This window comes from Lepidochelys kempii, chromosome 8, assembly GCF_965140285.1.
Source record: "Lepidochelys kempii isolate rLepKem1 chromosome 8, rLepKem1.hap1, whole genome shotgun sequence".
Lineage (NCBI taxonomy): Eukaryota > Metazoa > Chordata > Testudines > Cheloniidae > Lepidochelys > Lepidochelys kempii.
Window position 1 is genome coordinate 53,980,547 of NC_136387.1, and position 17,590 is coordinate 53,998,136.

The 17,590-nt window shown below is 46.9% G+C and overlaps 1 long non-coding RNA gene across 1 annotated transcript in view; it reads left to right on the plus strand.

Moving 5' to 3' along the window:
- Positions 1-6,570: 6,570 nt before the first annotated feature.
- Positions 6,571-17,590, plus strand: part of LOC140915935 (uncharacterized) — a 28,857-nt gene continuing 17,837 nt past the window's right edge. Inside the window, exon 1 of the long non-coding RNA XR_012160327.1 lies at positions 6,571-6,628. This is a non-coding gene — a long non-coding RNA (uncharacterized LOC140915935). The remainder of the gene's footprint in view (positions 6,629-17,590) is intronic.

Below are 17,590 nucleotides of genomic sequence, written 5' to 3' on the forward strand. Positions count from 1 at the left end.
ACAGACTTCACTGTGGTCTAGCTGCCCAAGTAACTACCCACAGTCCCGTGTAGGCTTATGCAGTTCGTGCTGAAACTTGTGTTACTGCCACCTCCCTAATCCAGGACCCAAGATAGATAGATTAAAGCTATCTCTAGTACATCTGTATGTGCTTCGTTCACATACCCTGATTGCAGTGTAGATATACCCCAGAAAAGAACGAAGCTAATATGGTTCTTAACCAGCAAATATATTGGGTCAAACCCTGCTCTTGTTCACACTGGTGTAAATCTGGAGTATCTCCCTTTGAATTGGGCCTGTTGCCTAGTATTAGTGAATATTGCCACCAGCTGGTTTACTGGACTGCAGCTGGCTGGCCTCCAAGCCAACTCCTGCCAGTTTATTATCTTCCTGAGTGATATCATCACAGCCAATGTAAAACATGCTGGAAAACGCTTGGTTGTCCTGATCCCCAGTTTCAATTACTTCCAAATGGACTCACAGAGGGGATCAATATGGGGAAGCAGGTATCAACACAAGCCCTACCAGAATAACAGACACCACATCAACTTCCTGCCATGTAAGCTGTATAGTTCCCTCAGTACAAACTCTCCCCTTGGCTTCAATGAAGCTAGTTTCATAAATCCTTTCCTTGTGCAATGCCATTGGACTGTGAGGTTTAAACTGGATGGCAGTGGAGGTGTTTTCTGTCAAAGGTCCTTGACTCTGAAATTTACACACCCGCGGTGGTCTAACAGCACCCATGGTCTGTTGTGATAATTGAGTCTACAGCTTTACCTTCATTGTGAGTTTAAGCAGTGAGTGAAAGTTTATAAGATGTAACAATAACTTATAGCAACAAATGTTGATCGGAAAAGTATGAAAGGGAGACAGAGACTGAGTTAGTCCAAACAAAAAGGCCTCCTGATAAAATTCAAGGACTGTGTTAAGATCATGCCTGGTAAACAGGAAAAGTGTGGAACTAGAAATCAGTGAATCAAAATTGGTGTGTCGGAAACTAGGCCTAATTGGCGGACAAATTAATGAGGGGATGGGCTATTCCACCCACCACTCCCCTTTTGGGGTCCTTAAAGGAAGACTTTGGGGAGAAAAATTAGCACTGGAGTGAGCTTCACCATCATGGCTGCCACCCCAACTGTCTCCTAGGACCCCAGACCTTCCTCATCCTAAGCCTGAGAGATGTCTGAGCAGCCCAGGTCAGCGAGAGGCACCCAGATGACATCAACACCTCTACCTGCTCTGGCCGAATCCCAAACACCACCTCGGATGAAACAGGACTGGACTTCAATCACAGCACCAGCAACAACCGCAGCTCCAGTTTATCTCAGTTAACTTCTCTTTTTCCCCATAGGATGGTTATTGCCATCTTTGTTATCATCTAAGAGACTGTGAGACACGGGGCTTTGCCTTCAAAAACTCTCTTCAGCCCAAGGAAAAGGGAACAAGGCTTGTTGTTAAAATGAAAGCCTCACTTAATACTTTACCTGTCAAAAGCTTTACTGTTTTCCCTTCTTTTCTTTACCTTTAATAAGAAGTTAAAATAATTTGTAAAAGTGTGTTTGCCACGGTGCTAAGCAATATGAGGTCTCTATAGACCAAACCCCAAATGTTGTTTAATGTTGGACAGTGACTGTGCTATGTTAACCCCTTTGGCCCAAATACTCCAAGGAAATTCATACAAAATTTTTGGGTTCCCAATGTGGGACCCAAAGGGTTAAATACATAAGCAGAAGCTGGCACCTTGGCAAACAAGCAATTGTTTCCAAAGTTAGTTTAAAACAAAAGTTTGTTTTAAAATTCTTAAATGTGTTGAGTTTGTTTGAGATAAGCATGCAAAACAAACTGTTAACATTTTTGCTTGAAAAAAGAGAGGGTTAACAATTGTTTTATAGTTATTTAAAAAAAAAATCTTGTAAAATGCTTTGGTTTGTTTTTTTCCCCTGGTGTTTTGAGGTGGGTAGTTTCTGTGATTGGTAATTTTTAAGAAAAAGCAATAGTAATAATGAGTCGTTTTAAAATTGTTGAAGATTAAGTGGCTTAAGCAGACTTCTTGAAATAACATCTTGGGTAACTCTCTTCTTAATAAAATGCCAGCTTTATTCCGGCCTGCTATTTGCATTCACTGTGAATTAAATCTCAAACCACCGGAACCAAGGGTTCTTGCAGCACCAAACGGTTTGTGGGTTTTTTGGTGATTGTTTTGGTTTTGCAATGTTTTTTCCTTGTTGTTTTTGTGCTTTAGCAGAGGTTTTTCCCCCTCCCACTTTTGTTTTTTTTTATGTGGATGATTTCTGTTATTGTTCTCTGCAAATGAGACAGCAGCACAGTGCTAGTGTTGTAGCTCAGATCCCCAGAATGGGCTAAGTTTAGGGTGACCAGATGTCCCGATTTATAGGGACAATCCCAATTTTTGGGTCTTTGTCTTATATTGGGTCCTATTACCCCCCCACCCTCTGTCCTGATTTTTCACATTTGCTGTCTGGTCAACCTAGCTGAGTTGCCAGGATAGCCATGTTGTCCTCACAAAGGGTGGTGGTAAAACGCATGCGCAAGGTCTATCATAGACTAAAAATGTCTGAATTTTTACCAGCGTTGCTCATGGATGCAAAAGTGGTTCCAAAAGAACATCGTTTTGTTGCTTCTTTTTAAAGGAGGCGACACACTTGGTTAAAAATGCCCTCAGAGCTAAAGTTTTTCTCCAAGTGAGCAATCTTAACCTCTAATGGATAAAATCTTCCTGGGTTGTGTAAATGTACAGCCTTTACTGTGTAAACAGCGACGGGCGGGGGGAGGAGCTCTTTCCATTGTTACCCACCCTGGGAATACAGCCAAAAAGTGAGAAGAGCTGGTTTGTTCTTAAATGTCTTACAAACATCTGACAGCAACGGTTCTAAATTTTGTTTTCATTACAAATGAAATGAGTTATAAGTTCTTAAACGTTTCAGATGTTAACAAAGCGTACCTGTAATCTTTGCAATATTTGATCAAGTAAGATTTGCAAATCCTGAACTTGGGATAAGGAATTTGCTAACATTAAAATATATCCAAGGACCTTTTTTCTTTGCCTTTTTTGAAATGCTTAAACTAAAATAAGGTGTTTCTTTGTAATTGTGATTTTAAGAACAGATGTCTGATCCTAGGTGGAATTGGTTCATAAAAGAGAGGGATTATGTTGTGATAATTGGGCCTACACACTTACCCTAGGTGTGAGTTTAACTGTAAGAAGTTAATAAAAGTTTATAAGATGTAACAATAACTTATAATGACAAATGTTGATAGGAAAAGACATGAAAGGGAGACAGAGACTAAATTAATCCAAACAAAAAGGTCTCCTCAGATAACTCAAGGACTGTGTTAAAATCACTCCTGGTAAACAAGAGAAGTGTGGAACTAGAAATCAGTGAACCAACAACAGCTCCAGCCGGAGGTGCGGGAACTCAGGTTTCTGAGGGTGCAGAAGCACCCCCTGGCTTGAAGTGGTTTCTATCATATGCAGTTTTGTTCACTGATTCTCAGCACCCCCACTGTTCCAACACCACTGTCTGCAGCTCATCTCAGCTATCTTCTTCTCTTTTCCCAGAAAGGACAGTTATCACATGTTTGAGACTGTCAGACAAGGGGGCTTTTCCTTCTAAAAACTCTCTCCAGCTCCAGGGAAAAGGAACAAGGGATGTTGTTAAAATGAAAGCCTGCCTTAGCAATTTACATTTCAAATGCCTTCAGTGTTTTTCCTTCTTTTATTTATCTTTAGTAAAAGGTTAAAGATGTTTAATGGTGTGTGTGCCATGATGGTGAAGTCTCTGTAGACCATATCTGAATGTTATCTAACACTGTTTAATGTTGGTCAGTAACTGGGTTATGCTAACACCTTTGGCCCATATATTCCGTCTAAATTAATACAACATGCTCCAGTCCTGTAAGGAGCACCATGCATTCATATAGCTCCTTGCTGGATCAGGGTCCAAGTGTGCTGGCTGCCAGGCCATGCTGCTGGACCAAGCTTTTTCCAGAGGCTTTTCCTGAAATAGAGAGAGGGGCAAGATTGGTTAACATGGCTGTTGGGCTGATAATGACTTTCATATGTTGATTTTAAATGGATCATTACACTGGCCTTGAGGTTTGGAGAGATGCATTTCAAAAACCAGAAATCAATGCACTTGAAATATTCTGTATCATTTTGCTTGCTATTCACCCACTGAGGGCAAGATTAAAAGAAAGATGCAAAAGAATTGGAAGTCAGCCTTTAAAAACTATTCTTAAAAAGTTAATAAACCTCATGACCTAGTACTTTGTTTAAAATTAAACTCATTAATTTTAACAAAACATCAGTTTTTTAGATATTAATGTATGAATGATTGGGTAAACAACTCTTGAGCTTCTAAGGAATGCATATCAGACTGTCCTGCGAGGGAATACTTTGTACTTGCACGGTCACCTTCCAAGAATTTTTGTGCTTTATAAAAAAAATAAACAAAACTGCTCTGCCTTGTAAGATCGTTGTGAGGGATATATACGGAGCACTTCATCCAGCACTGAAATGCAGTCAGCTCTGGAGCAGAACTCAGCAACGCTATAATAGTGGATAATTACAGTACATGGCAGATTATAGTAAAATATGAAATACACATGAAAGGTAAAGAAGAAACATGGGGAGGGAGAGGAGAGCAGCTAGTCAAGACATTAAAAACCTTTGCTTTCACTATGGTTTAGCACACAGCTCCCCCCTACCCACGCATGTGATGCTGCCTGTGCTCATATTTAGCTTGTACTCACACTGCACTAGATTGCTAAGAACTGAGAAAGGATTTGCAAGTCCAAGGCCTTTTAAAATCAGTCAATAAAATAACCAGCGGTGGGGGTAAAAGGGACCTCTCTCTGTGTCTCTATTTTTCCTCCCCAGCTTTCACTCCCCATCACTCATTGTATATGATTCCTTGTTCTTGCTTCTGCCACATGGGTCATCAAAATAACTGCTTCCATTTAGGCAGGCAGGCCCTTCTCTCTGCATCTTTCTGTGAGCTAATGGCACCATTGCACGGCTCCAACCCCCCCACCCTCCAAAGCTGGCAATCTGCCAATCCATGCTCCGTGCTCTAGCAAAGAGGTTTGTGAGTTTCTGGCCCCCTCCTCTATCCTCTGAAGAGGACACCAAATTTCTGGGTGACTCCTGATCAAGAGAAAGGGAAGCCAACTTTCTGGCTCCCTCTGCCTTCATGAAGAGACCTCTCCAGTTTCCAGTCAATCCTTCGGAGGTTCCCTCCTCCCACTCTGCTTCAACAATAGGGCCCTTAAGTATAACCTGAGGTGAAAACCATGCCCTGGAGCAACTTAAATGTGCTTTCATGATCTGAACCTCTCCAGCCATTCTGGCTTTATTATTTGTGTTAATACTACACTTGCATCTATAGGCCCCAGGTGACATCTGGGCCCCTTTGTGCTAGGCAGTGTAGACACATGGTTAGAAACAGTCCCCATCCTGTAGAGCTTGTGGCCTAAATAGACAAGACGCATGGGGAAATAAAGGTACAGAGAAGTTAAGTGACATGTCTAGGATCACACAGAAGGTCACAACCCAGGCCAGAACCTTGGTCTCCCAAGTTCTAAGCCATCACTTTGCCCTCTGGGCCACACTCTATTACAGGTCTGCAAATGCTGTTACACTGCTAGCCCTGAACTAGTCCCCAGATAGAGAGACAACAGCAACAAGCTGAATGTGGGGCCTGGAACTGACCAGAGTGAATGACCCAGCCTTGCCAGCCTCCCTGGAGCAAAGGGAACCAGTGCATAATTCCTCCCCCCAAGTTTTGTTTCCACAGGTATTGGGCCAACTGGGTTTAGAACAACAAGCCGAGGAGGGCGAGGGAAAGAAAACCTTGCATCTCCCTGGCTCCTGCGTGCCCTAGTCCATAGGAACTCTGCTGGCATTGCCTAGATGGGTGGCTGCCACTGCCATCCAGAATAGGATGGCTTTAGAAACCCTGTACTATTTTTCTCTTAGATAGCAGCCAATGTTGGCTACTTGATATCAGGAAAGGCTGTGATGAGCCTCGTATATGTGATGATGGATTTTTCGTGTTTGCCTAGTGATGGCTGGGCATGGTAGCCTCAGCAAAGCCCTGGTGTTTTTGGCAAGCGGTCTTTATCTTCCACTCTACAGTTCTGAACAAATGGCAAAGCAATGAACATCTCTAATGGAGCAGGCACAGCAGCTGCTTTGTTTCAGCAGTAATCAGTGCATTCAATAGAACCACACTTTAAACCAAAACCAGCATTTGGAATAGAATAAGAGCTTTTAGAGCAGGGCCAGTCTTTGTTTGGCTTTTTGCCATCCATAATGTCCCTCCCTCCGCGTTTATTTTCTTTTAATCCAGTGAGATATAAGGGCCAGAAATGGAAATTGTTCCCCCACCTCTTTTCCTTATCCTAATTTCAAACTGTGGGCCAAGCTTTCCAATAGTAACCAGTTGTAGTCAAGCAGTCATCAAGGGGTTAACTGGGCTGCTCAGCATATTATGGGTTGGACCCACTCTCCACCTCTCCGTAACTTCCTGTTTAGTTAGTGGGCCCTCCCCCCCACTTTCTGTTTGCCCACAGCGGAAGCAGCAGCTTGTTCCCAACCTGCAGAACTGTAAGTGTAACCCTTCTGCCCGTCAGAGTTGGCAGCAACAAGGGCCGGGTTCAATATCTAGGGGTTCCATTCCAATAACACAATGCAAACCGGCTCGAGCCCCCACCCAGTGACCTGGGACCAATATATACCACCCCCGCTGGGCACCTCCAAGAGGCGATACTTCCCCTCTCGCAAGCACATAGTCTGAGTGTAGCAAAAGTCTTTTAATAACAGAGAGAAACAATGTGGCATTATGTTGGGGAAACACCACCAACAGGATTCATAACACAACCCATGAGCAAAAACAACCCCACCCCAGGCAAATTGGGGCATGCCCTTTCCCTTTGGTTCTTGAGTCCAGCAACCCCAAATCACCCAAAGTCCCAAAAGTCCAATGCCCCAAAAGTCTCTGTCCCTGGTCAGGGCAGCCCCAGAGTTCGAAAGTTTATCGGCGGAGCTTTACCTCCCAACCTGGGTGGAAATGGGACGGGGGTAAGAGGCACCTTACGTGATCTGAAGCTGACCGCCCCATAGCTCCATAGCGGCGCTCCGCCAGCCGCCCCACGAACTCCTTCGCTCAGCTGCGCTCCGCTCCGCCAGCCGCCCCACGAACTCCTTCGCTCAGCTGCGCTCCGCTCCGCCAGCCGCCCCACGAACTCCTTCGCTCAGCTGCGCTCCGCTCCGCCAGCCGCCCCACGAACTCCTTCGCTCAGCTGCCCCACGAACTCAGCTCCACGGCCCACAAGCAGCTCCTGCCATCCACACACTGCTCCGCGTCGAACTGCTTCACCAGCCGTCCCGCAAACTGCTCCACAATATATCTTCAGGCTCCCCCACTACTTAACACAACACTCAGTGATTTCAGCTCTTAGGTGAATTCAGCTTATAGTAGGGGAGCCCCAGTGCTGGTGCACTGTCAGCCCAAAGTGAGCTCAGCAGCCTATAACTAGACTTCTAATGAAATCAAAATTAGCTCTGATATTCCACAGTGGAGAGAGGGGGAAGTGCAATCAGCATGTAAGGCCCTCACCACGGGGCCCATGCCACCAAGTACTACTACTTGTCCCCAGCCTCTCTCCATTCACACAGTTTTGGAACCCATGACCCTTGCCTAGCGAGTGCTACTTAGTTGATGGTGAATCCCTCCATCATAACAAAAGGCCACGTACAGTTCCAAGCACAGTTCCCATAATCAGGGTAATAACAATTTATTCTTCCTGCCCCAATAACAGAGACACTGGGGATCCCACAGCAGCCAAAGTGACCATTTGGGCAGCTATGGTCTCATTCTAGGCGTGGTGGGTGTGCCTATGCAAATGAGATCGGCCCCTGAAGTTCTTTTCCACAACTTGCCACACCTCACCACCAGATGTCAGGGTGGAGCTCATCCTGACACTGCTTACATCCTCCCCCCAGCCGAGACTTTGTCGTCCCGACAAATCACACTCCCTTTATACCAACTCATTGGTTTCCTCCAAAGGGCCTCAGGAAGCCCACTTTAGCTTCCACAAGCCTGTGTGCTAAATGTATTGGCTCCTCACTAGTCACCCCAGGTGCATCATAAGTTAACCGTTTCACTGGTCTTATCACCCTGTCTCGTCTATTGAGAATCTCTGTTGCCGAGGTAGGGGGAACATCCTCTTGAGTGACGGATGGAGAGGCTTCCCTGGAGGGTCCCTCGGCTACTGGCGTAGGCCCCTGCACTCCTAGTTCTAACGCTGGAGGGTCCAAGGTGCCCAGGACATCCTCTACCTGTCTGTCCCCATTGTCCAATAACCTGTGTGTGTCATCACAGGGGGGTCTCATCAGCAGCACCGGGGTATCAGAAATGGGCCTAAATAGTTCCGCCATTGGGTTTAGGGCGGAAGAGGGAAAACTCTCGTTTGGTTCAGCTGATCGAGACTGAAATCTTGTCTCCATCCCAGGATACACCAGGGTTGTGTCTTCCTCCTCAGACTCACTCTCAGATGTGCAGAATAGGGGTAAGTTAGCTGCAGGGGGCCCACTGTCTGTGTTGGATGGCGGCTTTGGTCTAGCACCTCTGTTCTGCCCGGCGGCCCTGCCGTGGCCCATCTCACAAGGGGTGCTTACCAATTCCCCCACAGGGAGCAAAAGGTTTCTATGCACCGTCTTTATTTGCCCTGGACCGTCTTCAGGTTTGATCTTGTAGACTGGCAGATCTCCCAGCTTTTCCATCACCAGGTAAGGTATTGCCTTCCATCTGTCAGCTATCTTGTGTTTGCCAGCAATACCCAAATTTCGCAGCAGGACTCTGTCCCCCGGCTGGAGCTCCTGCGAACGCACTCTAGCATCATATCGATGTTTGTTGCGGTCTGCGTTCTTCCGAGCCGCAGCGGTAGCTAAGCGATAAGCATCCCGCAGCTTTTCTCTTAGTCGGGATACATACTGCTGATGAGTTTCATAGCTATCTCCATCCTCTGATACACCAAAGCACAAGTCTATGGGTAATCTTGGTTCTCGCCCAAACATCAAGAGATATGGGGTGACTCCCGTAGCATCGTTCTTTGTGGCATTGTAAGCATGCACCAGAAATGCGACATGCTGGCTCCAGGTTGCCTTCTGCTCTGGTCGCAAAGTTCCCAACATATCTAATAGGGTTCGATTGAACCTCTCGGGCTGAGGATCACCTTGGGGGTGATAAGGCGTTGTCCTAGACTTTTTAATTCCTGCTATCTTCAGCACCTCCTTCAGAAGGTGACTCTCAAAATCCCGCCCCTGATCAGAGTGTATCCGAGCCGGGAATCCATAGACTGAGAAATATTTGTCCCACAATACTCGAGCAATGGTGGTGGCCCTCTGATCACGTGTGGGATATGCTTGTGCATACCGTGTAAAATGGTCAGTCACTACTAGAATGTTTCCAACATTCCTCTTGTCTACCTCCACAGACAAGAAATCAATGCATACCAACTCCAAAGGTTTGTTGCTGGTGATGTTCTTGAGATATGCAGCCCTCGTGGGCAGAGTTTTCCTTTGAACACATCGAGCGCAAGTCTCACATTTCCTGCGAACATCTTCAGCCATTCGGGGCCAATAGAACCTACTACAAATAAGTTCCAGGGTCCTCTCCATCCCTAAATGCCCAAAGTCATCATGCAGGGCCCTCATGGCCAGGGCTCTGTACTTTTTTGGCAGTACTAGTTGTGCTCGTTGTTTTTGTAAAGGGTCAGTGGTCATTCGGTGTAGCACTCCCTGAATCAGTTTTAGTTTGGTCCATTCTCTCAATAGTAGTTTACCCTCCGGGTTAGGTGGGACAACCGCAGCTGGGCTTCGCCCCTCCCTTTTGGCAAGTAGTGTATCACGAATGTCAATATCTTGCCGCTGGGCTTCTTGCCAGTCAGCCGCATTGAGCATGGGCAAAGGAGATTGGTCTAATGCAATATAGTTCACCGAAGCAGAAGGCATGCATTCAGGGGGCAGGCCCAAAGCTTCTGCAACACATCCCTGAAAGTCTTCACGGGCCTCTGGCTCTCGGCGACTCACACTGCAAATAGCTCTCACTCCATCTGTGGGTATCACAGCAACTTCTGGAGCCTGCGGACGCCTGGACAATGCATCTGCATCTACATTGCTTCTCCCTGATCGGTACTGAATGCTGAACTCATAGCTAGCCAAGGCGGCCACCCATCTCTGCCCTGTAGCATCCAGCTTAGCACTTGTTAACACATAAGTCAGTGGATTGTTGTCTGTCCACACCTGGAACTGAGCACCATACAAGTAGTCTCGAAATTTCTCAGTGATGGCCCATTTCAAGGCCAAAAACTCCAGCTTGTGGGTGGGATAGCGAGTTTCACTATCAGACAATCCTCGGCTGGCAAAGGCTACCGGTTTACATTTGCCTTCCACTTCCTGGTACAGGACTGCTCCCAGAGTTCGAAAGTTTATCGGCGGAGCTTTACCTCCCAACCTGGGTGGAAATGGGACGGGGGTAAGAGGCACCTTACGTGATCTGAAGCTGACCGCCCCATAGCTCCATAGCGGCGCTCCGCCAGCCGCCCCACGAACTCCTTCGCTCAGCTGCGCTCCGCTCCGCCAGCCGCCCCACAAACTCCTTCGCTCAGCTGCGCTCCGCTCCGCCAGCCGCCCCACGAACTCCTTCGCTCAGCTGCCCCACGAACTCAGCTCCACGGCCCACAAGCAGCTCCTGCCATCCACACACTGCTCCGCGTCGAACTGCTTCACCAGCCGTCCCGCAAACTGCTCCACAATATATCTTCAGGCTCCCCCACTACTTAACACAACACTCAGTGATTTCAGCTCTTAGGTGAATTCAGCTTATAGTAGGGGAGCCCCAGTGCTGGTGCACTGTCAGCCCAAAGTGAGCTCAGCAGCCTATAACTAGACTTCTAATGAAATCAAAATTAGCTCTGATATTCCACAGTGGAGAGAGGGGGAAGTGCAATCAGCATGTAAGGCCCTCACCACGGGGCCCATGCCACCAAGTACTACTACTTGTCCCCAGCCTCTCTCCATTCACACAGTTTTGGAACCCATGACCCTTGCCTAGCGAGTGCTACTTAGTTGATGGTGAATCCCTCCATCATAACAAAAGGCCACGTACAGTTCCAAGCACAGTTCCCATAATCAGGGTAATAACAATTTATTCTTCCTGCCCCAATAACAGAGACACTGGGGATCCCACAGCAGCCAAAGTGACCATTTGGGCAGCTATGGTCTCATTCTAGGCGTGGTGGGTGTGCCTATGCAAATGAGATCGGCCCCTGAAGTTCTTTTCCACAACTTGCCACACCTCACCACCAGATGTCAGGGTGGAGCTCATCCTGACACTGCTTACATAAGTAACGTGTATTCCTTGGGCACCCAGCGCTCCCTTTACACAGCTGGTGATGAGGATAAACTTAAGAATGGGCGACTGAGGAGTTTACTGCAGAAAATGAGGCTTGTCAGCAGTACATGGGAAAACTAGGCCACTGTTTTCTTGCAAATGAGATTATAGAGCAATTTTCCTGAGCATCTGTGGCAGTAAAACCTACCCCCTCTCAAGGAGTTGGGTACAGCCAAGGAAATCAGAAGATACACATTTAGAAGGCCTGCAAAAGGCCTTAACAGAACACTGCATGCCAAACGCCAACCACGTTGGGACATTGCAGAGCAGAACGAGAGGGGCAAAGGAAGCGTAGCCACGTGTGTGGCAGAGTGAAAAGGATGAAAGGACTGTGGTGCGCGCAGAAATGTCCTAGAGGATGTGCCAGGTGCCACATTGGTTTCTGGTAGTCACAATGAGAGAATTCAAAGGCAGTTGCTGGCAAAGGGGAACTTAATGTGGCCCAAAGCAGTAGAATTAGCAACAGCAATGGAAGCAACGGTAGAAAAACTTACCAGCCTTGCTCTTCGAGCGCAGAGCCCAGCAACCTGGCTCATGCCACCAAATGCAAAGCCAGTGGCAAGGGAGTGGGACTCCTGAGGGGTGTTTGCGGCTGCTGAGGAGGAGTTCATTGTGCATCAATGCCTCAGGGTGGGAAACGGAGCTAGAAAATGCAACGGTGATCGTCAAAGAGCATCTCAAGCCGGGAGCGTGACCTGCCCCCCAGAAAAAAAATTAAAAAAGGAAAAGGAAGACAGCAGAGGGCCTTTTCCCTTGAGGGGAAGAAAGATACAGAGGAGGAAGCACAGTATATGCTGTCTGAGGGGACCTTACGAAGTAACGGTGGAGTTAAACAGTCATTACAAATGTAAATAGATTCAGGGGCTTCAACTACCATGATCAAGCTACCAAACCAGTAATAGGGGATACTTCCATAGGTGGGCACCCAGCTGGAGATGCACCAAACAGAAAGTGCTAAGTACTCGACCCCAGATCCTCAAAGGTATTTAGGTGCCCAGTTCCTGCTGAGATCAATGGGAGTTAGGTGCCCATACGTCTTTAAATGGACTTCTCCCCCTGAAAATCAGGCCCCTTTAAGGTGTCAGGTCGGGCTCCCAAAGTCATTTTTGAACATCTTGGCTGTAGTCCATGACCTTCCCTCAAAGCAGTGGCGTAAAGGATGTAACCTCTTCTGCCTGTGTAATACTCAGTGCCTGTCTCCAATCCCACCAGCCCAGTACTGCTGAGCAAGCAGGGCTTGAAAGCTCCATTCACAAATGTTGTGGAATAAGCCAGACATTTACACAAATTATAAGCTTGCTTGCGCTTCCTCTCCCCCCACCCCAGTTGACTTTCTAGCCCTTAACGGTTGCAAAGATACACCCAAGAACAGAACTCCAGCCCAGGATTTGGCCCCAGTGGAATGAGTTAGTTTAGAAATAAATCTCCCAGCTGGTTTGCTAGCACAACCCATTGTATTCAAGGTGTCTGTTCTGAGTTAGATGCTAGAAGCTCAGTGACTTTACTGGTAAATGTGGCTGTCATATATGATGGCCTTGTTCCTGTGCTTGCTAGTGCACACAAGGCACTTGCAGGTGACCATCAGTGCCGGAACCACCGTGCTGTCTATACCTGCTCTGAGCGGGGTTAGGTAACACGTTGGTTAACACATCAGCTGCTGATAGGCAGTAGCACTCTCCCCATTTCTTTCACTAGCCCAAAAGCTATTCTAGACCCAGGGTCCAAGTTCTGGTGTGGAGCTTGAACTGCCAAATACGTGTCCCAGAGGCCAAAGTGTTACCAATGAGCTGATGACTCATCCTTGCTGGACCTGCTCACTGTAGCTTAAATTGGAAGAACATATTTTTCTCTGAGGAAGCCTATAAATAGGCATGGAAGGATTAGATTTTCATCAGTAGAGATCAGTAAACTTTGATTTCGCCGGAGGCATGCAAACCAAAATATTTTCATTGCTAATGATCAGAATTTACAGATAGACAAAGTAAGAAAAATGCTATTTGAAAACTTATTAGAATTTGGCTTCAGGATATTGACTCTGTATATGTTGACATACATATGGCTTTTAACTGTTATAAAGCCTTGACTTTTTTGAATCTCAGTATCTACGGTCATGAAATAATTATGGCCTGACCTCCTCCACAACTTCCCACAACTGTGAAAATTTAAATAGATACAATTTTTAAAAGATTACAGATAAACTCCCATAGCATCTGTTGAAATTATAAAGAATAAAATAAAAATCTGCCACGCCTGCTTATAAACTCTAGCTGTTCCCCTTGTCCAGCTCAGTGCAAAACCAAACACTACTGAAGTATATGATTATAATTTAGAAATATATGTATGTAAAGTTGAAAGACTCCTTATGTGGTCCATAAGGGGAGACAGTTTGATGCCAGGTAGTTTCATGTTTACATTAACCATAGTCAGCTATAGCTGTGCGGCCTCATTCTTGTCAGATCTTCCAAACAGAGGCAGGCCTGGTCAGTATTTGGATGGAGACCTCCAAGAAAAATAATCCAGGCTGCTGTAGGAGGCAAGTGATGTTGGGGATTGTTTAGGTAGCCCTCTTCCCTCTGATTCAATACTGGATCGATGTCCGGGTGTTGTACTGGAGGGTGCTGTATTGCTGGAAAGGCCAACTTTTGATAAGGTGTGAACTCTCTATCCCGACCATTTGTGATCCTCGAAGATCTGATGGCACTTTTCCCCAGAGGTAGGGTAACCTCAGTGTCATGAATGTTGTACGATTATCTCCTGAAAATCCTCTTGCAATGTCAACTGGATACAATCTTCATCTTGTAGCCTGAGCAGTGGTTGCATTTCTTCAGAGCGGTTAAATTGTGGCTGTGGTCCACCCCCCGGCAGGCAGCATTTCAGTGGTGGATGAAGTGATTCCTATGGGGCAGGAGGAGGGGGAGAGAGAATAAGAGAGAACGTCTGCACAACACAAAAAAACAACCCCGTGGAAGCAAGTCTCAGAGCCTGGGTCAGCTTACTTTGGCTCGTACTACAGGGCTAAAAACAGCATGTAGATGTTTGGGCTCAAGGTGGAGCCCGGATCTGAAACACAGTGAGGGGGGAAGGGTCTCAGAGCTGGCACAGGGGGTCCCTACATCCAGGTCTGACAGGCGGCAGGCATGTTGTTGTTGGAGCCATCGGGGTGGCTCCAGATGGAGTGAACAAGGAGCCTGAATGCTTCTCTGCTTAGAAGAGAGGGTCACACCAGGAGCAGGTCAGGGAAGGCGGCCTGGTCCTTTGTGGGAAGTCTGAATTGGCAGGGGCCCTAGTGTACAGCGTGTCCCTGTTCTGAGAGTATAAACAGTTTTGTAAAACCCTAGCCCCTAACAAGCCCTCAGCTTATCACTCCAGCCCATAAGCCCAGAGCTGACAGGCTCCCTGGTTTTGCAGCTGGCATGACATCTAATCTCTTCATTACCCTTTGGGTTTTCCTTCTGATCTCTTTTTTGATGACCCTTCTGCAGCACTTGCATAACCGGCCATTACTGTCCCCAGCACCTATCCAAGAGGTAATGACAGCTTGACAATGGCCGAGCGAGGTTGCTGTGAGAGAGTGGAGTGCTTTGAGAGGCAGCTCTGTTTGGAACTTGGCTCTGGGTTAAATGGAGGGCAAGCTGGACAAAGGACAAACTTGACACTTTAACGATTTTCCCACAGTGGGAGGCTCACAGAAACCCCAGTGCTGGAGAAGAAAAGGCAAAGATAACCATGGGCCTTGCTTGCCCTTATTAGATAGCTGTCTCCCTGCCAAGCTCAGAGAATAACCTCTCTGTAGGAAGGAAAGGTGGGACCATGGCTTGCTGTGGAGGTGGGTGGGTGGAAGGCAGAGCACATGCAATTATTTTAACGCTCCCTCGCCTGGCATTTAATTTCCTAACATGCTGAAAATTCACATACATAAAGTCTAGGGAACTCAGGCTTGTTTGCGACACAAACCAGCAGAGTTCTGCTGGGAATTACTTGCCAACCAGTGTTTAAAATTTTCACACAGAGGGAGGCATGCAGGAGAAAGAGAGCGCTCAGTTTCAGATGCACGTAAAACCCAGGGCGTTTTCGGAGTGGAGGGCAGTGAGTTCTGAGGATGGGGCCCCCAAGCTCAGCGTCAGGGATTTTGGAAAGGCCACAGTCACGTTATGTTATGGTCACTAGGCTGTGCCAACCGGTTGCCACATGCAAAAAAAGTGCCACTCCACTGCCCATGCATCCTAGCACTCATCAGGGAGCTGAGTTGGAATCACTGTGTGACCGCTGTCCGGGTAAGGTGAAGAACCAACACAGGCCCAGGAAATGTACAAGACTTAAAACTGCAACTGATTCTCTCTCTCTCTCTCTCTCTCTTTCACACACACACACACACACACACAGACCATATGTGTGGAGTCTCTCTCTCACACACACACACACACACACACACACACACAGACCATATGTGTGGAGTAAGGTTCTACAGGGGGCATTATGGAAGCCCTCAATGTGCGTGCAGGCCATTCACTATGCCTAGCCCTAGAGGAAAGGGGGCTCTTTCACAGAATTTGTGCATGATTCCCAGTTGTCTCTGTCTGTGCATGGTTATAGATTCTAATCTAGAAAGGACCATTGTGATCATCTAGTCTGATGATCAGGCCAGAGAACTTTCCCCAAATAATTCCTAGTGCAGATCTTTTAGAAAAACATCCAGTCTTGATTTTAAAATTGCCAGTGATGGAGAATCCACCACGACCCTCGGTAAATTGTTGCCATGGCTAATTGCCCTCACTGTTAAAAATTTTACACCTTATTTCAGTCTGAATTTGTCTAACTTCAACTTCCAACCACTGGATCGTGTTACACCTTCATCTGCCAGATTGAAGGGCTCATTATTAAATATTTGTTCCCCTTGTATGTACTTACAGACTGTAATCAAGTCACCCCTTAACCTTCTGTTTCTTAAGCTAAATAGATCGATCTCTTTGAGTCTGTCACTATAAGGCATGTTTTCTACTCCTTTAATCATTCTTGTGGCTCTTCTCTGAACCCTCTCCAATTTATCAACATCCTTCTTGAATTGTGGAACCAGAACTGGACACAGGATTCCACCAGTGCCAAATACAGAGGTAAAACAACCTGTCAGCTCCTACTTGAGATTCCCTTGTTTATGCATCCTAGGATTGCATTAGCCCTTTCAGCCCCAGTGTCACACTGGGAGCTCGTGTTCAGCTGATTATCTGCTATGACCCCCAAATCTTTTTCAGAGTCTCTGCTTCCCCTCATAGAGTCCCCCAACCTATAAGTATGGTCTGCAGTCTTTGTTCCTACATTGTCTACATTTATGGTAAGCCAAATTAAAATGCACATCCAGTTTGCCAAGCGCTCCAGACTGCTCTGTGTCAGGGACCTGTTCTCTTCCTTATTTACCACTCTCCCAATTTCTGTGTCCTCTGCAAACTTTACCACTGGTGATTTTGTGTTTTCTTTCAAGTCATTCATACAATTCTTAAATAGCAAAGGGCCAAGACCTGATCCCTGCAGGACCCTCTAGAAGCACACCTGTTCAATACTGATTCCCTGTTTACAGTTATATCCTGAGACCTATCCGTCAGCCAGTTTTAATTCCTGTAACCTGTGCCATGTTAATTGTATAGTGTTCCAGTTTGTTGTGTATTATGCGGGTCCTCCTTGCTATGGCATTAGGACCATCTCCCAGGCAGCAGGAGCCAGCGGAGGGGCTAATGCCAGTAGTGACCCGGTGGCTGGTTGAAAGGTCTCACAGCATGTATGGCCATGGGGGTGGTAACCACAGTGGAAGCACAGCAAGCCTGGCTCCTGTGTGTCACCCTCTCCCCGTCACCTCTCAGCCCATCACCTAGATGCATGAGGGTGTCGGTTTCAGTGTAACTGTGCCTGTAATCCCCCTCCATGATCCACCAAAGGCACCCGCTCTAGGCTCCCAGCTGTCACCTCTCTTGGGAGGAGACCCACATCCCAGTCCCTCCTGACCAGGGATTTTAAGGTGGCCCAGTTCCCTGCCTGTGCTGTGATATCCCCAGCAAGCCAGACTGACGAAACAGGCCAGCGGCTGTGCTTTGCTTTCTCTCTGAGGGCGATGGCCCCGTATT